At 46.7% G+C, this 22133-nt stretch overlaps 5 non-coding genes across 5 annotated transcripts; all 5 read left to right on the plus strand.

Annotated features, from left to right (window-relative positions):
* The first annotated feature begins 2053 nt into the window (after positions 1–2053).
* On the plus strand, positions 2054–2140 carry TRNASTOP-UCA (transfer RNA opal suppressor (anticodon UCA)). Its single transcript has one exon. It is a non-coding gene; the product is annotated as a tRNA-Sec (tRNA).
* A 3005-nt stretch (positions 2141–5145) lies between these two features.
* On the plus strand, positions 5146–5232 carry TRNASTOP-UCA (transfer RNA opal suppressor (anticodon UCA)). The gene has a single exon. It is a non-coding gene; the product is annotated as a tRNA-Sec (tRNA).
* Positions 5233–14948: 9716 nt separating this feature from the next.
* TRNASTOP-UCA (transfer RNA opal suppressor (anticodon UCA)) lies at positions 14949–15035 on the plus strand. The gene has a single exon. It is a non-coding gene; the product is annotated as a tRNA-Sec (tRNA).
* Positions 15036–18052: 3017 nt separating this feature from the next.
* Positions 18053–18139, plus strand: TRNASTOP-UCA (transfer RNA opal suppressor (anticodon UCA)). Its single transcript has one exon. It is a non-coding gene; the product is annotated as a tRNA-Sec (tRNA).
* A 2980-nt stretch (positions 18140–21119) lies between these two features.
* TRNASTOP-UCA (transfer RNA opal suppressor (anticodon UCA)) lies at positions 21120–21206 on the plus strand. Its single transcript has one exon. It is a non-coding gene; the product is annotated as a tRNA-Sec (tRNA).
* The last annotated feature ends 927 nt before the right edge of the window (positions 21207–22133 follow it).

Raw genomic sequence — 22133 nt, forward strand, 5'->3', positions numbered from 1 at the left:
ATCAGCACGTGGCCTGTTCCTAGTCCGTTGCACCTGCACCCCCAGTTCACACCACTGCCGAGTGACTGACAGTTTTATCAGAGTAATCCAGGTCACCAAGAATGCAATGTTTAAGTCCCACACTTTTCATTTACAAAGCACTAGTGTTCGCAGGTGTCTTACTACAATTAAAGTGACTCGGAACTACAATTGCCAGAATGTATTAGGTTATTCAAATTAAATACAGGACAAGAGTGTTGCATGTTTGATACCATGAAATCACCAGGTAACTCTTCCTTACATAGCTGACCATTTACATAAAGGTCAGCCTATGGTCTCTGCAAGTAATTCTGCCTAGGGCGAGAAGGCTTCGAGAGGCACAGCCAAGAGGAACGGTTAACAGGAGGATCTCCTACAAATCCTCCAAGAAAAGGCAAATACAGCAAACCTAAAACTGATGACTGATGTAGAAACGGGTATGTCAAGAAACGTTTAGATTTATTGATAAATACACCTACACCTCAGCTTCACTTGTCTTTACAATTAGCACATGTCGGGGTTGTGGTGTCTTGGACTTTCCTTGCCACAAGTCATGTTGTGGTGTCTTGGGCTTTCCTTTCCACAAGTCGTATTGAGGTGTCTTGGAATTTCCTTTCCATGAGTCATGTTGTGGTGTCTTGGACTTTCCTTTCCATGAGTCATGTTGTGGTGTCTTGGCTTTCCTTTACACAAGTTATGTTGTGGTGTCTTCTACTTTCCTTTACACAAGACATTTTGTGGTTTCTTGGCTTTCCTTTACACGAGTCATGTTGTGGTGTCTTGACTTTCCTTTACACAAGTCATGTTGTGGTGTCTTGGCTTTCCTTTACACAAGTCATGTTGTCTTGTCTTGAAATATCCTTTACACAAGTCATGTTATGGGGTCTTGATCTTTCCTTTACAGCATTCATGTTGTGTTGTCTTGAACTTTCCTTACCACAAGTCATGGTGTGGTGTCTTGGCCTTTCCTTTACACGAGTCATGTTTTGTTGTCTTGGACTTTTCATTTACACGAGCCATGTTGTGGTGTCTTCAGCTTTCCATGAGTTATGTTGTGGTATCTTGGACTTTCCATTTACACAATTCATGTTGTGGTGTCTTGGCTTTCCTTTACATGAGTCATGTTGTGTTTTCTTGATCTTCCTTTTACACAATTCATGTTGTGGTGTCTTGGCTTTCGTTTACACAATTCATGTTGTGGTGTCTTGGCTTTCTTTTACACAATTCATGTTGTGGTGCCTTGGGCTTTCCTTTGCACAAGTCATGTTGCGATGTCATGGCTTTCCTTACTCAAGTCATGTTTTGGTGTTTTGGCTTTCCTTTACACAAGTCATGTAGTGGTGTCTTGGCTTTCCTTTACTCAATTCATATTTTAGTGTTTTGGCTTTCCTTTACACAAGTCATGTTGTGGTGTCTTGGCTTTCCTTTACTCAAGTCATGTTGTGGTGTTTCTGCTTTCCTTTACACAAGTCATGTTGCGATGTCTTGGCTTTCCTTTGCTCAAGTCATGTTGTGGTGTTTTGGCTTTCCTTTTCACAAGTCATGTTGTGGTGTCTTGGCTTTCCTTTACTCAAGTCATGTTGTGGTGTTTTGGCTTTCCTTTACACAATCATGTTGTGGTGTCTTGCTCTTTCCGTTCAAGGAGTCAGAGAGAGTGAGAGAACAGAGTAAGGCTTTAAGAATGTCTGTTTATTCTGTGTTCTGTAAACTCAAATCAGCACGGCCTTTCCTCTTCTATTGTGGTTAACCCTGACATTACCAATGATTTATCTGAACTTTGTCCATATTATAAGAAAGTCTTGTTTACCCAGAAAGCCTGTCTCTGTTTTGCATACAATCAAAGGTTCATATTCTGAACTTTTGACTAAAACAGTGCATGAAAATAAAGACAAATCAAAAAAAGAGCTGAGCCCAGAACTTCAATAAATAGTGAACATTGATAGCTAAGCGGATTACACATTTTGGCTTACACCCTACCTGTAAAAGAGTATGTATTCTTGTGATATATATACCTGTTTTGCTACACTGTTTCTTTTCCCGGATGAACCTCAGTGGTCTGGGGTGCAGGCTTCAAACCTGTAGCAGTCTAGCGACAGAGTGGTTCAATTCCACCTTCTGGGCGAGGCAGCTTTTGTGATGGGCTGCCCATTGTCAGGGTAACTAATACATGTTTTTTTGTCAATTCTGTTCATGTTCACAACTTGTAGCAGACAATATTTGGTAACTACATTTTCGGCAGCCCTGCCGACACGTGTTTTCTTCTGTGTTTTCAAGGCCACGTCACCATTTAAGATCAAAGAGTAACCGAGAGAATTACTTGTTAAATAGTAGCCAGCGCTCTGAGGGGCGATTCATCTGGGCACCCCAGCAAGTCATGAAAGGAAGGGTATGCATTAAACACAGTGTAGATTGGAGAATCTGACATTAATAATCTGAGAGATTGGGAAGAGATAGTGTCCGATACTAATGAAATGAAGGCAGTGATGTTCATCAATGGAATGAGGGTATCACATTTGACAATATCAAAGTAAATGGTCATCTATCTGCTCCCGTAGATGCCCCCGGTACTGAGGAAGGACCACTGAACCCCATCCTCGGTCCACGGAGTAGGCTTTTTGTGGGCACTTTACTTCTTTGTTGCAGACTTTGCTCACAGATCTTGGAGTCTCACAGTCTTTCTGTGCACCCAATATAAACAAATGAATAAATAAATACATGAATGCATATGTATAATGAAGCATGCAAAATGAGTTTGCCTCTAGGCTATCCATTTTTGGGGCCAGATAATGGACCCTGAGGCACAACGACATAAAGCGATATCCTCAGAGTTATACCATTCCATCACATTTAGAAACTAGGATTAAAAAGTCCTTTTGTACAACAAAAAATCTAACATCCTTACCTCGTCCTCTCATCTGGAGTGATCCAGCAGAGCAAAAAATATGTTGCAGCATAACCTGATTAATAGAGTGTTTTAAATCTTCTGACCGCCTCTGCCCTCCTCCACTGCTGGGGTGCCACCCTTTTCCCCTTTCCCCCCCGAGTTCAATCAGAGGTCACAGAGCCCGGCTGTCACTGCATAGAGGCGCTCTGCTCAGCATCCTCAACCTTGTTCCCACATCAGCACGTGGCCTGTTCCTAGTCCGTTGCACCTGCACCCCCCAGTTCACACCACTGCCGAGTAACTGACAGTTTTATCAGAGTAATCCAAGTCACCAAGAATGCAATGTTTAAGTCCTACACTTTTCATTTACAAAGCACTAGTGTTCGCAGGTGTCTTACTACAATTGAAGTGACTCGGAACTACAATTCCCAGAATGTATTAGGTTATTCAAATAAAATACAGGACAAGAGTGTTGCATGTTTGATACCATGAAATCACCAGGTAACTCTTCCTTACATAGCTGACCATTTACATAAAGGTCAGCCTATGGTCTCTGCAAGTAATTCTGCCTAGGGCGAGAAGGCTTCGAGAGGCACAGCCAAGAGGAACGGTTACCAGGAGGAACTACTACAAATCCTGCAAGAAAAGGCAAATACAGCAAACCTAAAACTGATGACTGATGTAGAAACGGGTATGTCAAGAAACATTTAGATTTATTAATAAATACACCTACACCTCAGCTTCACTTGTCTTTACAATTAGCACATGTCGAGGTTGTGGTGTCTTGGACTTTCCTTTACACAAGTCATGTTGTGGTGTCTTGCGCTTTTCTTTCCACAAGTCTTTTTGAGGTGTCTTGGAATTTCCTTTCCATGAGTCATGCTGTGGTGTCTTGGACTTTCCTTTCCATGAGTCATGTTGTGGTGCCATGGCTTTCCTTTACACAAGTCATGTTGTGGTGCCTTGGCTTGACTTTTCATGAGTCACGTTTTGGTGTCTTGGCTTTCCTTTACACTAGTCATGTTGTGGTGTCATGACTTTCCTTTATACAAGTCATGTTGTGGTGTCTTGGCTTTCCTTTATACAAGTCATGTTGTGGTTTCTTTCCACAAGTCGTTTTGAGGTGTCTTGAAATTTCCTTTCCATGAGTCATGTTGTGGTGTCTTGGACTTTCCTTTTCATGAGTCATGTTGTGGTGTCTTGGCTTTCCTTTACACAAGTCATGTTGTGGTGTCTTCTATTTTCCTTTACACAAGACATTTTGTGGTTTCTTGGCTTTTCTTTACACGAGTCATGTTGTGGTGCCATGGCTTTCCTTTACAAAAGTCATGTTGTGGTGCCTTGGCTTGCCTTTTCATGAGTCACGTTGTGGTGTCTTGGCTTTCCTTTACACTAGTCATGTTGTGGTGTCTTGACTTTCCTTTACACAAGTCATGTTGTGGTGCCTTGGGCTTTCCTTTACACAAGTCATGTTGCGATGTCTTGGCTTTCCTTTACTCAAGTCATGTTGTGGTGTTTTGGCTTTCCTTTACACAAGTCATCTAGTGTTGTCTTGGCTTTCCTTTACTCAAGTCATATTGTAGTGTTTTGGCTTTCCGTTACACAAGTCATGTTGTGGTGTCTTGGCTTTCCTTTACTCAAGTCATGTTGTGGTGTTTTGGCTTTCCTTTACAGAAGTCATGTTGCGATGTCTTGGCTTTCCTTTACTCAAGGCATGTTGTGGTGTTTTGGCTTTCCTTTACACAAGTCATGTTGTGGTGTCTTGGCTTTCCTTTACTCAAGTCATATTGTGGTGTTTTGGCTTTCCTTTACACAATCATGTTGTGGTGTCTTGATCTTTCGGTTCAAGGAGTCAGAGAGAGTGAGAGAACAGAGTAAGGCTTTAAGAATGTCTGTTTATTCTGTGTTCTGTAAACTCAAATAAGCACGGCCTTTACTCTTCTATTGTAGTTAACGCTGACATTACCAATGATTTATCTGAACTTTGTCCATATTATAAGAAAGTTACGTTTACCCAGAAAGCCTGTCTCTGTTTTGCATACAATCAAAGGTTCATATTCTGAACTTTTGACTAAAACAGTGCATGAAAATAAAGACAAATCAAAAAGAGAGCTGAGCCCAGAACTTCAATAAATAGTGGACATTGATAGCTAAGCGGATTACACATTTTTTGCTCACACCCTACCTGTAAAAGAGTATGTATTCTTGTGATATATATACCTGTTTTGCTACACTCTTTCTTTGTCCGGATGAACCTCAGTGGTCTGGGGTGCAGGCTTCAAACCTGTAGCTGTCTAGCGACAGAGTGGTTCAATTCCACCTTCTGGGCGAGGCAGCTTTTTGTGATGGGCTGCCCATTGTCAGGGTAACTAATACATGTTTTTTTGTCAATTCTGTTCATGTTCACAACTTGTAGCAGACAATATTTGGTAACTACATTTTCAGCAGCCCTGCCGACGCATGTTTTCTTCTGTGTTTTCAAGGCCACGTCACCATTTAAGATCAAAGAGTAACCAAGAGAATTACTTGTTAAATAGTAGCCAGGGCTCTGAGGGGCGATTCATCTGGGCACCCCAGCAAGTCATGAAAGGAAGGGTATGCATTAAACACAGTGTAGATTGGAGAATCTGACATTAATAATCTGAGAGATTGGGAAGAGATAGTGTCCGATACTAATGAAATGAAGGCAGTGATGTTCATCAATGGAATGAGGGTATCACATTTGACAATATCAAAGTAAATGGTCATCTATCTGCTCCCATAGATGCCCCCGGTACTGAGGAAGGACCACTGAACCCCATCCTCAGTCCACGGAGTAGGCTTTTTGTGGGCACTTTACTTCTTTGTTGCAGACTTTGCTCACAGATCTTGGAGTCTCACAGTCTTTCTGTGCACCCAATATAAACAAATGAATAAATAAATACATGAATGCATGTGTATAATGAAGCATGCAAAATGAGTTTGCCTCTAGGCTATCCCATTTTTGGGGCCAGATAATGGACCCTGAGGCACAACGACATAAAGCGATATCCTCAGGGTTATACCATTCCATCACATTTGGAAACTAGGATTAAAAAGTCCTTTTGTACAACAAAAAATCTAACATCCTTACCTCGTCCTCTCATCTGGAGTGATCCAGCAGAGCAAAAAATATGTTGCAGCATAACCTGATTAATAGAGTGTTTTAAATCTTCTGACCGCCTCTGCCCTCCTCCACTGCTGGGGTGCCACCCGTTTCCCCTTTCCCCCCGAGTTCAATCAGAGGTCACAGAGCCCGGCTGTCACTGCATAGAGGCGCTCTGCTCAGCATCCTCAACCTTGTTCCCACATCAGCACGTGGCCTGTTCCTAGTCCCTTGCACCTGCACCCCCCAGTTCACACCACTGCCGAGTGACTGACAGTTTTATCAGAGTAATCCAGGTCACCAAGAATGCAATGTTTAAGTCCCACACTTTTCATTTACAAAGCACTAGTGTTCGCAGGTGTCTTACTACAATTGAAGTGACTCGGAACTACAATTCCCAGAATGTATTAGGTTATTCAAATAAAATACAGGACAAGAGTGTTGCATGTTTGATACCATGAAATCACCAGGTAACTCTTCCTTACATAGCTGACCATTTACATAAAGGTCAGCCTATGGTCTCTGCAAGTAATTCTGCCTAGGGCGAGAAGGCTTCGAGAGGCACAGCCAAGAGGAACGGTTACCAGGAGGAACTACTACAAATCCTCCAAGAAAAGGCAAATACAGCAAACCTAAAACTGATGACTGATGTAGAAACGGGTATGTCAAGAAACGTTTAGATGTATTAATAAATACACCTACACCTCAGCTTCACTTGTCTTTACAATTAGCACATGTCGGGGTTGTGGTGTCTTGGACTTTCCTTTACACAAGTCATGTTGTGGTGTCTTGGGCTTTTCTTTCCACAAGTCATTTTGAGGTGTCTTGGAATTTCCTTTCCATGAGTCATGTTGTGGTGTCTTGGACTTTCCTTTCCATGAGTCATGTTGTGGTGTCTTGGCTTTCCTTTACACAAGTCATGTTGTGGTGTCTTCTACTTTCCTTTACACAAGACATTTTGTGGTTTCTTGGCTTTCCTTTACACGAGTCATGTTGTGGTGCCATGGCTTTCCTTTACACAAGTCATGTTGTGGTGCCTTGGCTTGCCTTTTCATGAGTCACGTTGTGGTGTCTTGGCTTTCCTTTACACTAGTCATGTTGTGGTGTCTTGACTTTCCTTTACACAAGTCATGTTGTGGTGTCTTGGCTTTCCTTCATACAAGTCATGTTGTCTTGTCTTGAAATATCCTTTACACAAGTCATGTTATGGGGTCTTGATCTTTCCTTTACAGCATTCATGTTGTGTTGTCTTGGACTTTCCTTACCACAAGTCATGGTGTGGTGTCTTGGCCTTTCCTTTACACGAGTCATGTTTTGTTGTCTTGGACTTTTCATTTACACGAGCCATGTTGTGGTGTCTTCAGCTTTCCATGAGTTATGTTGTGGTATCTTGGACTTTCCATTTACACAATTCATGTTGTGGTGTCTTGGCTTTCCTTTACATGAGTCATGTTGTGTTTTCTTGATCTTCCTTTCACACAATTCATGTTGTGGTGTCTTGGCTTTCGTTTACACAATTCATGTTGTGGTGTCTTGGCTTTCTTTTACACAATTCATGTTGTGGTGCCTTGGGCTTTCCTTTACTCAAGTCATTTTGCGATGTCTTGGCTTTCCTTTACTCAAGTCATGTTGTGGTGTTTTGGCTTTCCTTTACACAAGTCATGTAGTGTTGTCTTGGCTTTCCTTTACTCAAGTCATATTGTAATGTTTTGGCTTTCCTTTACACAAGTCATGTTGTGGTGTCTTGGCTTTCCTTTACTCAAGTAATGTTGTGGTGTTTTGGCTTTCCTTTACAGAAGTCATGTTGCGATGTCTTGGCTTTCCTTTACTCAAGGCATGTTGTGGTGTTTTGGCTTTCCTTTACACAAGTCATGTTGTGGTGTCTTGGCTTTCCTTTACTCAAGTCATATTGTGGTGTTTTGGCTTTCCTTTACACAATCATGTTGTGGTGTCTTGATCTTTCCATTCAAGGAGTCAGAGAGAGTGAGAGAACAGAGTAAGGCTTTAAGAATGTCTGTTTATTCTGTGTTCTGTAAACTCAAATAAGCACGGCCTTTCCTCTTCTATTGTAGTTAACGCTGACATTACCAATGATTTATCTGAACTTTGTCCATATTATAAGAAAGTTACGTTTACCCAGAAAGCCTGTCTCTGTTTTGCATACAATCAAAGGTTCATATTCTGAACTTTTGACTAAAACAGTGCATGAAAATAAAGACAAATCAAAAATAGAGCTGAGCGGGGCGTGGCTACGCGAGCGGAGATGGCGGTCGCAGCTTGCTAGAGCTCCCGCCGGCCCGCCGATTATCCGACGAATTATCCTGTCCCCAAACCCACAAACCCACTACCGGATAGCGACGGATGTTCCTGCAGGCGCCGGGTGTCATCCGGTGGGCTCAGGGGTGATCTCGTGCCCCCGGACAGAACCGAGCAGAGAGGGGCGAGGTGCGGCCTGGTGGTCACGGAGCAGCCGGGGCCTCGATTTTGGCGACGCGACAGGGTGCGCTGTCTGGCCCGGGAGCGGCCGCGGTGTTGGCTGTCCCTGAGGCCGCGATACTACAGGCGATCCTTCACCTGGGGCCAGGCTGGGCCGGAGAGTGGCACAGGCGCCACGAGTGGACTGTGGCAGCGGTGGCGGCCTGGTGACCTGGCGCAGCCGGGACCTCAATTTTCGCGGCCTCGTGTCGGGCCGGGGCCAGCGGCCTAGAGGAGTGACTGGTATCCCCTGGAGACCCTGGCGGGAGGCGGCCAGACGTAGGGCGACCGGCCCGGCGAGCAGCAACTGTGAGTAGTGGCCCTCCCCGGCCCCCCCCCCCCCCCCCCACCCCCCGGGCCCACTGTTCCGTGACATTCTTGGCATAGCAGTGCAGGACGCTGGGAGTCCTCGCACCTCCTGACAGGCAACGTGGGCCACGGGGGGGCCCTGGTCAGCGGCGGCTGGGGGGGCTGTTCCTGGGGGAAGTGGCTGAAGCCTGCCTCCCCCCCCTAATTCTCAACTGCCACTAGACCTTGCCGGAGAGGCTTCTCTCGGGTCTCCCTGACTGTGGACCGGCGACCCTAGTGGCCCTCACCCACCCGGGCGAACATGACCAGGGGAGGTGGTGGATCCGCCAAGCAGGTGACCATCGACAAATTTACTGGCCCCGGTGGGGGCCCTGGATCTTCGGGGGGTGGTCCATCAGGAGGAGGACCGGACAATACAGCCCTTATGGCGGCTATAACTCAGTCGCGGGACATGCTGGACGCGAAGATAGGGGCAGTTGGCGCAGACGTAACCCTGTTGCGCCAGGATCTTAGGAACGCTGTGGCACGAATCACGGAGGCCGAGTCCAGGGTGTCAGTGGTGGAAGAGGATGTGGGTGCCCTGAAGAAGAGAATGGCGGCGATGGAAGACGCGCAGCGGACCACAGCGCTCCGGGTGGAGGATGCTGAAGGGCGGGCGCGGCGTAACAACCTCCGTTTTCTCGGCTTTCCAGAGAACTGTGCCAACGGCAATATGGAGCTGTTTCTCACACAGTGGCTGGAATCATGGATGCCCCCGGGGTCGCTGTCTGCCTGTTTTGTTATCGAAAGAGCACACCGCGCCCTGACACAAAGGCCGCCTGAGGGCGAGCGGCCTAGGGCAGTGATCGCTAGGCTGTTAAATTACCACGACAGGGACGCTATACTGAGGGAAGCCAGATCCAAGGAAACCCTCCTGTTTGAAAGTCAAAAGATCATGATTTTCCCTGATTACACTAGACTTGTGCAGCAACGGCGCCAGTCTTTTGTGGCGGCTAAGGCTAAGCTGAGAGGTCTTAAGCTACAATACTCCCTGCTGTACCCGGCGCGCCTGCGGGTGATATTCCAGTCACGGACATTGTTTTTTGATACCCCGGAAGACCTTTTCAAGTGGACGGATGAAACAGTGCGGGTCAGACCGAATCCTCAGCCAGGACTTCATCCAGGCACCCCTGAGGGTTCACCGCGGGCGCACAGAGACCGAACGACACAGAATGGGCGGTCCAAACGCTCTAAATCACGCAGGCGTGCGGCCTCGGTGGATGGCTCACTGGACGCTGGCAGACCAGAGGACTCGGAGCAGTCGGGAACAGATCACTGAAGTCTCCGGAGCCTCGGCTCCCATTTATTGCTAGACATGCTGAGACTCCGGGCTGGGTGCGCTGAGTCGCTTGTGCCTGTGCATTACTGATCACTGTGCAGCTCTGAGATAGTACTGTTTTGCTCTCCTGATTGGGGGGAGAGTTCTTGGGTGGGTTTGGGACTTGGGGACTGCGATATAAGGGCTACCACTCCCCTAGTTGTGAGTGGGATGTCAAGGGGAGGGGGGTGTGTTTATGGTTTTTCTGCTTGGGATGTTGGGATCCATTGGTATGGGTGGGCCCGGGCCCTCGGTTTTGGGCTCGAGACTACCCATGCCGCGACAGGTACTTCATGGTTCATTGAGGTATAGGGTGGGGGGAGGCGGGATGCAGGCGGTCGGAGTTGCGACTGCTGAGTTGGGGGAGGGAACTGTTGCAGATCATGGGACGAAGGGGTTGATAGTTTTTCTTGGGGTAGTTAGCGTAATGCATGTGTGTACCAAAATGATGCTTTGTGTGGTGTGTGGCGGGTGGTGCGGGCCTGAGGGGCTTTTATGGTGGACTCCGATTGACTATGGCTGAATCGATCGACCGACTCCCTGTAGACTTTATGCGGGTGGTTACGTGGAATGTCAGAGGATTGTTGGACAAGATTAAACGGGGGGCGGTGTTGCGATGGGGGAAAAGGGAAGCGGCAGATGTATTACTACTTCAAGAGACTCACATGATGGGCACTAAGGCACTGGGCCTACAGAGATTTGGATATCAGCAGGTCTTCCACGCGGGGTTCTCCAGAGGATCCAGGGGGGTGGCTATACTGATACACCGCAGGGTGGCGTATGTGCACGAGAAGCAGTGGGTGGATCCTCAGGGCCGCTACCTGTTTGTTAAGGGCATGGTGGGCACGGAGCCGGTGGTGTTTGGGAGTGTATACGCCCCCCCTCCCCTGCAGTGGGCCCTGGCAGAGCGGCTGTTTGCGGTATGGGAGGATATCTCTGGATCACTGGCAGTGGTTGGGGGTGATTGGAATGACGTGATGGACGTGAGTGTGGATCGCCGGAGACGTCAGGAGGTGACTGGCACCACCCCCCCCTCCCTTCCGCCCACCAGATTGCATGCCATGAGTGAGGGGCTAGGTTGGGTGGATGCTTGGCGACATATGCACCCTGTAACCGAAGACTATACGTATGTCTCGGCGGTGCATGGCTCGTTCTCACGGTTGGACTATATGTTTTTGCCTGGAGAATATTTGTGTAGGGTGAAGGGCGCTGACATCTTGCCAAGGGGCCTGTCCGACCACTCCCCGGTTTCGATTACAATAGATCTCCATCGGAAACGGCAGCCGTTTAGATGGAGGATGTCCTCGTGGCATCTCCTTCAACCGGCATACGCTAAGCACTTACGAGAGACTATTGACCATTATTGGCGGGAGAACCTAGTGGAGGGTGCCGATGTAGGTGTGGTGTGGGAAGCTATGAAACCTACTATACGGGGAGTCGATATTGCATGGTGCTCGGCGGCCCGTCGACAGCGACGGGAACAAACTGCGGAGGCCGCTGCCCGAGTAGCGACCCTCGAACATGAACACAGTACCGGTGGTGATGGGGTGGATCTGCGGCTGCTCCTGCAGGCACAGCAATCATATGCGTCCCTATTGCTAGACGAAGCCAAACAGGCGTGGCTCGCCACCAGAAGTAGGGTGTATCAATGGGGGGACAAGTCGTGTTCCATGCTCCATAGATTGTGCCAACACAATTTCCAGCCCCTCGCACTACCGGGTCTCACGAACGACAACGGAGACGTTCTAACCGACCCAAACGACTTGGCGGCAAGCTTCGCCACGTACTTTACAGACCAGTATGCCCCACGTGACCAATTGCCTGAGGGCGACTTAGCCCGCTTCTTCGAGGAGTTCCCACCGGTGCCGGTGTCGGATGAGACCAGGGAGGCCCTGGATGCACCCCTCACGGCGGAAGAACTGGGAGACGCGTTGGGGCAACTCAACGCCGGTAAGGCCCCTGGACCAAACGGCTACCCATGTGAGTTTTTTAAAAGATTCCATGTGCAACTGGGATCGCACTACCGCCGAGCGCTGGAAGCGGCCCGTACCCGGGGTCTACTGCCACCGGACTGGCGCCATGCAGAAATAGTAGTCTTTCAGAAGCCTGGCAGGCCCCCAGATAGCCATGACTCCTATAGGCCCATCTCCTTAATCAATACTGAGGCTAAGATACTGGCCAAGGCCCTAGCGAACCGTTTGGCTCCACACATTACTGCCTTAGTCCATTCTGACCGGGCAGGCTTTATGCCCCGCAGGGCGACACGACACAATATCAGGCGTGCGCAGGCGGCGATCGACGCTGTTGGAGCCCTGGGGGACCAGGCGGCGTTGTTGCTGGCCGATATCAACAAGGCCTTCGACTCGGTTGGCTGGTCATACCTATTTACTTTGCTATCTTGGCTCAACTTAGGCCCGGTCTTCCTCTCCTATATAAAGCTCCTCTACACTGATGTTACAGCCTCGGTGCGGGTCGCCGGGGCGGTGTCAGAGACATTCCGCATAGGCCGTGGGACCAGGCAGGGCTGCCCGCTCTCCCCCTATCTTTTTGCACTGGCCATGGAGCCCTTGGCGGCGAGAGTGCGCCGGGATGCGCAGATACGGGGCTTTGTATGGAACACTACCCTGTCGGACAAGATCGCGCTATATGCGGACGATGTCCTCTTTTTCCTCACTGATTTGCATCGCTCGGGCCCACGTGTCTTGGAGATCATGCACCAGTTTGGAGAGGCCTCGGGCTTGTATCTCAATCTCCACAAGTCCACCCTGTGGGTGCTATCAGGAGACCCGGTGACAGACCCTTGGGCCTCGGGATTGCGAATGGCCACGACTGGGCTGAAATACCTCGGAGTGTTTCTCTCGGACTCGGTTGACGCTGCCTGGGACCGTAACCTGCAGCCCGTCTGGGAACGAGTTCAGTCGGACGTCAAAACTTGGTCTCGAATGCCCCTGTCAATCTTTGGCCGATCTGCCATTTTCAAGATGGTTGCGCTCCCGCGCCTACTCTACCAGTTGCAAAACCATCCGTATCCTATTCCACCTCGGTGGTTCAAACAGGTTAATTCAGTGCTGGGCCGCTTTCTCTGGGCGGGAGGCCCTGCCCGGGTGGCATTGCGCACATGCTTTCTGTCCACCTACTGTGGAGGCCTGGCCACCTCGGATCTGCAGTCGTACTACCAGGCCGCTCACCTCCTTGTTCTGAACGAATGGTGGTACTGTGACGGTGGGGACCCGGCCTATGCCCTAGAGCGTGCTTTGATGGGCGATAACTCGCTCCATACCATCCTATACTCACCCCGACTGCGTGCCTCGCTGCCAAGGGTTACCAGACTCGTGTTTGCTATATGGCGACAGGCCTTGCGTCGCGTGGGCTGGTGGGGCCGACTGACCGCTGAAACACCTTTATGGCGGAACGGCATGCTACCTGAACTCTCTAAATTGCCAGGCTTCGATGGCTGGGATGCGATAGGTATCTCGCAGTTAGGTCAAGTGGTGTCTGGTACGTCGCTCAAATCCTTTCAGGCCCTCAGTGCCGAATTTGATATGCCCCAATCTCAATTTTTCCGGTACCTTCAGTTCCGACATGCACTGACGCCCAGCATTGCCAACCTTGACTCACTCCCTGACTTTAGCCCGATCGAGGCGAAGGTCTTCATGGGTGATCTTGGGGACAAAAAAGTATCGCGCATTTATCAAACCATGGTCACCCACTGCTCCCCTACTCTTCTCTCACTGAAGGCGACTTGGGAAGTTGACCTCGGCCCCTTGGACGAGGACGACTGGCGAGAGGCCTTGGAATCCCCGAGGGGGGCGGCTATCGCAATGCGATTCCGACTCATCCAATTCAAGATTCTCCATAGGGCATACTATACCCGAGAGCGTCTGTGGAAGGCGGGCCTGATTGGGTCCCCGGAATGTCTGCGGTGTGGGGCTGAGGTGGGTACGCTACTTCATACACTGTGGTCGTGCTCTAGGCTGGTTGGCTTCTGGAGGGGTGTTTGGGGCTGTCTGTCTGAAGTGTTGGGCTGGACCCTCCCCCGTACTCACCGTCTGGGACTGTTGCACGTCCTGGAAGGGGTTGGTGGCAATACTTATAAGCGGCACCTGCTCCTGCTGGGGCTGGTGGTGGCTAAGAGGGACCTGGCCCGAGCGTGGAAGAATGTGCGCCCCCCCCCCCTGACTGCATGGAAGGCTGGTATGGACTTCTGTATGGGCCTGGAGAGACCTATATTTGAGGCGCGAGGATGCCCCCGCAAACACTTTAAGATTTGGAAGAGGTGGGCAGACTATAGAGATCTGACACTGGACCCTCCGGTGGAGCCAGAGGAGGACCTCTAGCCCCGTACTGGCTGGCAGGGCCCATGTCCACGCACATTACCCACGTCATAATCTTACATCGTTACGGTTAGTACACACATGCATGGGGTTCGGGTGGGTTCCGGGTGGGATCGGGGAGTTGGGTGGGTAGGTAGCAGTATAAGGTGAGGTGGGGCAACTGTTTTCTGGTATCCTTAATTGCATCATCTTCTTGCTTGGACACTTGGTTAAGTGCTGTGATTGTATTGTAATGTTGGTGGTGTAGTCCTGACTGTGGGCTGCCACTATATTTCATATGCTCATCTTCACCAATAAACTAGTTGTGAAAAATAGAGCTGAGCCCAGAACTTCAATAAATAGTGGACATTGATAGCTAAGCGGATTACACATTTTGGCTCACACCCTACCTGTAAAAAAGTATTTATTTATGTGATATATATACCTGTTTTGCTACACTGTTTCTACGCCCGGATGAACCTCAGTGGTCTGGGGTGTAGGCTTCAAACCTCTAGCTGTTTAGCGACAGAGTGGTTCAATTACACCTTCCTGACGAGGCAGCTTTTGTGATGGGCTGCCCATTGTCAGGGTAACTAATACATGTGTTTTTGTCAATTCTGTTCATGTTCACAACTTGTAGCAGACAATATTTGGTAATTACATTTTCAGCACCCCTGCCGACACGTGTTTTCTTCTGTGTTTTCAAGGCCACGTCACCATTTAAGATTAAAGAGTAACCGAGAGAATTACTTGTTAAATAGTAGCCAGCGCTCTGAGGGGCTATTCATCTGGGCACCCCAGCAAGTCATGAAAGGAAGGGTATGCATTAAACACAGTGTAGATTGGAGAATCTGACATTAATAATCTGAGAGATTGGGAAGAGATAGTGTCCGATACTAATGAAATAAAGGCAGTGATGTTCATCAATGGAATGAGGGTATCACATTTGACAATATCAAAGTAAATGGTCATCTATCTGCTCCCGTAGATGCCCCCGGTACTGAGGAAGGACCACTGAACCCCATCCTCAGTCCACGGAGTAGGCTTTTTGTGGGCACTTTACTTCTTTGTTGCAGACTTTGCTCACAGATCTTGGAGTCTCACAGTCTTTCTGTGCACCCAATATAAACAAATGAATAAATAAATACATGAATGCATATGTATAATGAAGCATGCAAAATCAGTTTGCCTCTAGGCTATCCATTTTTGGGGCCAGATAATGGACCCTGAGGCACAACGACATAAAGCGATATCCTCAGGGTTATACCATTCCATCACATTTGGAAACTAGGACTAAAAAGTCCTTTTGTACAACAAAAAATCTAACATCCTTACCTCGTCCTCTCATCTGGAGTGATCCAGCAGAGCAAAAAATATTTTGCAGCATAACCTGATTAATAGAGTGTTTTAAATCTTCTGACCGCCTCTGCCCTCCTCTACTGCTGGGGTGCCACCCTTTTCCCCTTTCCCCCCGAGTTCAATCAGAGGTCACAGAGCCCGGCTGTCACTGCATAGAGGCGCTCTGCTCAGCATCCTCAACCTTGTTCCCACATCAGCACGTGGCCTGTTCCTAGTCCGTTGCACCTGCACCCCCAGTTCACACCACTGCCGAGTGACTGACAGTTTTATCAGAGTAATCCAGGTCACCAAGAATGCAATGTTTAAGTCCCACACTTTTAATTTACAAAGCACTAGTGTTCGCAGGTGTCTTACTACAATTAAAGTGACTCGGAACTACAATTCCCAGAATGTATTAGGTTATTCAAATAAAATACAGGACAAGAGTGTTGCATGTTTGATACCATGAAATCACCAGGTAACTCTTCCTTACATAGCTGACCATTTACGTAAAGGTCAGCCTATGGTCTCTGCAAGTAATTCTGCCTAGGGCGAGAAGGCTTCGAGAGGCACAGCCAAGAGGAACGGTTACCAGGAGGAACTACTACAAATCCTCCAAGAAAAGGCAAATACAGCAAACCTAAAACTGATGACTGATGTAGAAACGGGTATGTCAAGAAACGTTTAGATTTATTAATAAATACACCTACACCTCAGCTTCACTTGTCTTTACAATTAGCACATTTCGGGGTTGTGGTGTCTTGGACTTTCCTTTACACAAGTCATGTTGTGGTGTCTTGGGCTTTTCTTTCCACAAGTCGTATTGAGGTGTCTTGGAATTTCCTTTCCATGAGTCATGTTGTAGTGTCTTGGACTTTCCTTTCCATGAGTCATGTTGTGGTGTCTTGGCTTTCCTTTACACAAGTCATGTTGTGGTGTCTTCTACTTTCCTTTACACAAGACATTTTGTGGTTTCTTGGCTTTCCTTTACACGAGTCATGTTGTGGTGCCATGGCTTTCCTTTACACAAGTCATGTTGTGGTGCCTTGGCTTGCCTTTTCATGAGTCACGTTGTGGTGTCTTGGCTTTCCTTTACACTAGTCATGTTGTGGTGTCTTGACTTTCCTTTACACAAGACATGTTGTGGTGTCTTGGCTTTCCTTTACACAAGTCATGTTGTCTTGTCTTGAAATATCCTTTACACAAGTCATGTTATGGGGTCTTGATCTTTCCTTTACAGCATTCATGTTGTGTTGTCTTGGACTTTCCTTACCACAAGTCATGGTGTGGTGTCTTGGCCTTTCCTTTACACGAGTCATGTTTTGTTGTCTTGGACTTTTCATTTACACAAGCCATGTTGTGGTGTCTTGGCTTTCGTTTACACAATTCATGTTGTGGTGTCTTGGCTTTCTTTTACACAATTCATGTTGTGGTGCCTTGGGCTTTCCTTTACACAAGTGATGTTGCGATGTCTTGGCTTTCCTTTACTCAAGTCATGTTTTGGTGTTTTGGCTTTCCTTTACACAAGTCATGTAGTGGTGTCTTGGCTTTCCTTTACTCAAGTCATATTGTAGTGTTTTGGCTTTCCTTTACACAAGTCATGTTGTGGTGTCTTGGCTTTCCTTTACTCAAGTCATGTTGTGGTGTTTTGGCTTTCCTTTACACAAGTCATGTTGCGATGTCTTGGCTTTCCTTTGCTCAAGTCATGTTGTGGTGTTTTGGCTTTCCTTTACACAAGTCATGTTGTGGTGTCTTGGCTTTCCTTTACTCAAGTCATGTTGTGGTGTTTTGGCTTTCCTTTACACAATCATGTTGTGGTGTCTTGCTCTTTCCGTTCAAGGAGTCAGAGAGAGTGAGAGAACAGAGTAAGGCTTTAAGAATGTCTGTTTATTCTGTGTTCTGTAAACTCAAATCAGCACGGCCTTTCCTCTTCTATTGTGGTTAACGCTGACATTACCAATGATTTATCTGAACTTTGTCCATATTATAAGAAAGTCTCGTTTACCCAGAAAGCCTGTCTCTGTTTTGCATACAATCAAAGGTTCATATTCTGAACTTTTGACTAAAACAGTGCATGAAAATAAAGACAAATCAAAAAAAGAGCTGAGCCCAGAACTTCAATAAATAGTGAACATTGATAGCTAAGCGGATTACACATTTTTTGGTCACACCCTACCTGTAAAAGAGTATGTATTCTTGTGATATATATACCTGTTTTGCTACACTGTTTCTTTGTCCGGATGAACCTCAGTGGTCTGGGGTGCAGGCTTCAAACCTGTAGCTGTCTAGCGACAGAGTGGTTCAATTCCACCTTCTGGGCGAGGCAGCTTTTGTGATGGGCTGCCCATTGTCAGGGTAACTAATACATGTTTTTTTGTCAATTCTGTTCATGTTCACAACTTGTAGCAGACAATATTTGGTAACTACATTTTCAGCAGCCCTGCCGACACGTGTTTTCTTCTGTATTTTCAAGGCCACGTCACCATTAAAGATCAAAGAGTAACCGAGAGAATTACTTGTTAAATAGTAGCCAGCGCTCTGAGGGGCGATTCATCTGGGCACCCCAGCAAGTCATGAAAGGAAGGGTATGCATTAAACACAGTGTAGATTGGAGAATCTGACATTAATAATCTGAGAGATTGGGAAGAGATAGTGTCCGATACTAATGAAATGAAGGCAGTGATGTTCATCAATGGAATGAGGGTATCACATTTGACAATATCAAAGTAAATGGTCATCTATCTGCTCCCGTAGATGCCCCCGGTACTGAGGAAGGACCACTGAACCCCATCCTCAGTCCACGGAGTAGGCTTTTTGTGGGCACTTTACTTCTTTGTTGCCGACTTTGCTCACAGATCTTGGAGTCTCACAGTCTTTCTGTGCACCCAATATAAACAAATGAATAAATAAATACATGAATGCATATGTATAATCAAGCATGCAAAATGAGTTTGCCTCTAGGCTATCCATTTTTGGGGCCAGATAATGGACCCTGAGGCACAAAGACATAAAGCGATATACTCAGGGTTATACCATTCCATCACATTTAGAAACTAGGATTAAAAAGTCCTTTAGTACAACAAAAAATCTAACATCCTTACCTCGTCCTCTCATCTGGAGTGATCCAGCAGAGCAAAAAATATGTTGCAGCATAACCTGATTAATAGAGTGTTTTAAATCTTCTGACCGCCTCTGCCCTCCTCCACTGCTGGGGTGCCACCCTTTTTCCCTTTCCCCCCGTGTTCAATCAGAGGTCACAGAGCCCGGCTGTCACTGCATAGAGGCGCTCTGCTCAGCATCCTCAACCTTGTTCCCACATCAGCACGTGGCCTGTTCCTAGTCCGTTGCACCTGCACCCCCCAGTTCACACCACTGCCGAGTGACTGACAGTTTTATCAGAGTAATCCAAGTCACCAAGAATGCAATGTTTAAGTCCCACACTTTTCATTTACAAAGCACTAGTGTTCGCAGGTGTCTTACTACAATTGAAGTGACTCGGAACTACAATTCCCAGAATGTATTAGGTTATTCAAATAAAATACAGGACAAGAGTGTTGCATGTTTGATACCATGAAATCACCAGGTAACTCTTCCTTACATAGCTGACCATTTACATAAAGGTCAGCCTATGGTCTCTGCAAGTAATTCTGCCTAGGGCGAGAAGGCTTCGAGAGGCACAGCCAAGAGGAACGGTTACCAGGAGGAACTACTACAAATCCTCCAAGAAAAGTCAAATACAGCAAACCTAAAACTGATGACTGATGTAGAGACGGGTATGTCAAGAAACGTTTAGATTTATTAATAAATACACCTACACCTCAGCTTCACTTGTCTTTACAATTAGCACATGTCGAGGTTGTGGTGTCTTGGACTTTCCTTTACACAAGTCATGTTGTGGTGTCTTGCGCTTTTCTTTCCACAAGTCTTTTTGAGGTGTCTTGGAATTTCCTTTCCATGAGTCATGTTGTGGTGTCTTGGACTTTCCTTTCCATGAGTCATGTTGTGGTGTCTTGGCTTTCCTTTACACAAGTCATGTTGTGGTGTCTTCTACTTTCCTTTACACAAGACATTTTGTGGTTTCTTGGCTTTCCTTTACACGAGTCATGTTGTGGTGCCATGGCTTTCCTTTACACAAGTCATGTTATGGGGTCTTGATCTTTCCTTTACAGCATTCATGTTGTGTTGTCTTGGACTTTCCTTACCACAAGTCATGGTGTGGTGTCTTGGCCTTTCCTTTACACGAGTCATGTTTTCTTGTCTTGGACTTTTCATTTACACGAGCCATGTTGTGGTGTCTTCAGCTTTCCATGAGTTATGTTGTGGTATCTTGGACTTTCCATTTACACAATTCATAATGTGGTGTCTTGGCTTTCCTTTACATGAGTCATGTTGTGTTTTCTTGATCTTCCTTTTACACAATTCATGTTGTGGTGTCTTGGCTTTCGTTTACACAATTCATGTTGTGGTGTCTTGGCTTTCTTTTACACAATTCATGTTGTGGTGCCTTGGGCTTTCCTTTACACAAGTCATGTTGCGATGTCTTGGCTTTCCTTTACTCAAGTCATGTTGTGGTGTTTTGGCTTTCCTTTACACAAGTCATGTAGTGTTGTCTTGGCTTTCCTTTACTCAAGTCATATTGTAGTGTTTTGGCTTTCCTTTACACAAGTCATGTTGTGGTGTCTTGGCTTTCCTTTACTCAAGTCATGTTGTGGTGTTTTGGCTTTCCTTTACAGAAGTCATGTTGCGATGTCTTGGCTTTCCTTTACTCAAGGCATGTTGTGGTGTTTTGGCTTTCCTTTACACAAGTCATGTTGTGGTGTCTTGGCTTTCCTTTACTCAAGTCATATTGTGGTGTTTTGGCTTTCCTTTACACAATCATGTTGTGGTGTCTTGATCTTTCCGTTCAAGGAGTCAGAGAGAGTGAGAGAACAGAGTAAGGCTTTAAGAATGTCTGTTTCTTCTGTGTTCTGTAAACTCAAATAAGCACGGCCTTTCCTCTTCTATTGTAGTTAACGCTGACATTACCAATGATGTATCTGAACTTTGTCCATATTATAAGAAAGTTACGTTTACCCAGAAAGCCTGTCTCTGTTATGCATACAATCAAAAGTTCATATTCTGAACTTTTGACTAAAACAGTGCATGAAAATAAAGACAAATCAAAAATAGAGCTGAGCCCAGAACTTCAATAAATAGTGGACATTGATAGCTAAGCGGATTACGCATTTTGGCTCACACCCTACCTGTAAAAAAGTATTTATTCATGTGATATATATACCTGTTTTGCTACACTGTTTCTTTGCCCGGATGAACCTCAGTGGTCTGGGGTGCAGGCTTCAAACCTGTAGCTGTCTAGCGACAGAGTGGTTCAATTCCACCTTCTGGGCGAGGCAGCTTTTGTGATGGGCTGCCCATTGTCAGGGTAACTAATACATGTTTTTTTGTCAATTCTGTTCATGTTCACAACTTGTAGCAGACAATATTTGGTAACTACATTTTCAGCAGCCCTGCCGACGCGTGTTTTCTTCTGTGTTTTCAAGGCCACGTCACCATTTAAGATCAAAGAGTAACCGAGAGAATTACTTGTTAAATAGTAGCCAGCGCTCTGAGGGGCGATTCATCTGGGCACCCCAGCAAGTCATGAAAGGAAGGGTATGCATTAAACACAGTGTAGATTGGAGAATCTGACATTAATAATCTGAGAGATTGGGAAGAGATAGTGTCCGATACTAATGAAATGAAGGCAGTGATGTTCATCAATGGAATGAGGGTATCACATTTGACAATATCAAAGTAAATGGTCATCTATCTGCTCCCGTAGATGCCCCCGGTACTGAGGAAGGACCACTGATCCCCATCCTCGGTCCACGGAGTAGGCTTTTTGTGGGCACTCTACTTCTTTGTTGCAGACTTTGCTCACAGATCTTGGAGTGTCACAGTCTTTCTGTGCACCCAATATAAACAAATGAATAAATAAATACATGAATGCATATGTATAATGAAGCATGCAAAATGAGTTTGCCTCTAGGCTATCCATTTTTGGGGCCAGATAATGGACCCTGAGGCACAACGACATAAAGCAATATCCTCAGGGTTATACCATTCCATCACATTTGGAAACTAGGATTAAAAAGTCCTTTTGTACAACAAAAAATCTAACATCCTTACCTAGTCCTCTCATCTGGAGTGATCCAGCAGAGCAAAAAATATGTTGCAGCATAACCTGATTAATAGAGTGTTTTAAATCTTCTGACCGCCTCTGCCCTCCTCTACTGCTGGGGTGCCACCATTTTCCCCTTTCCCCCCGAGTTCAAT

This window comes from Lissotriton helveticus, chromosome 5_1 (assembly GCF_964261635.1).
Source record: "Lissotriton helveticus chromosome 5_1, aLisHel1.1, whole genome shotgun sequence".
Lineage (NCBI taxonomy): Eukaryota > Metazoa > Chordata > Amphibia > Caudata > Salamandridae > Lissotriton > Lissotriton helveticus.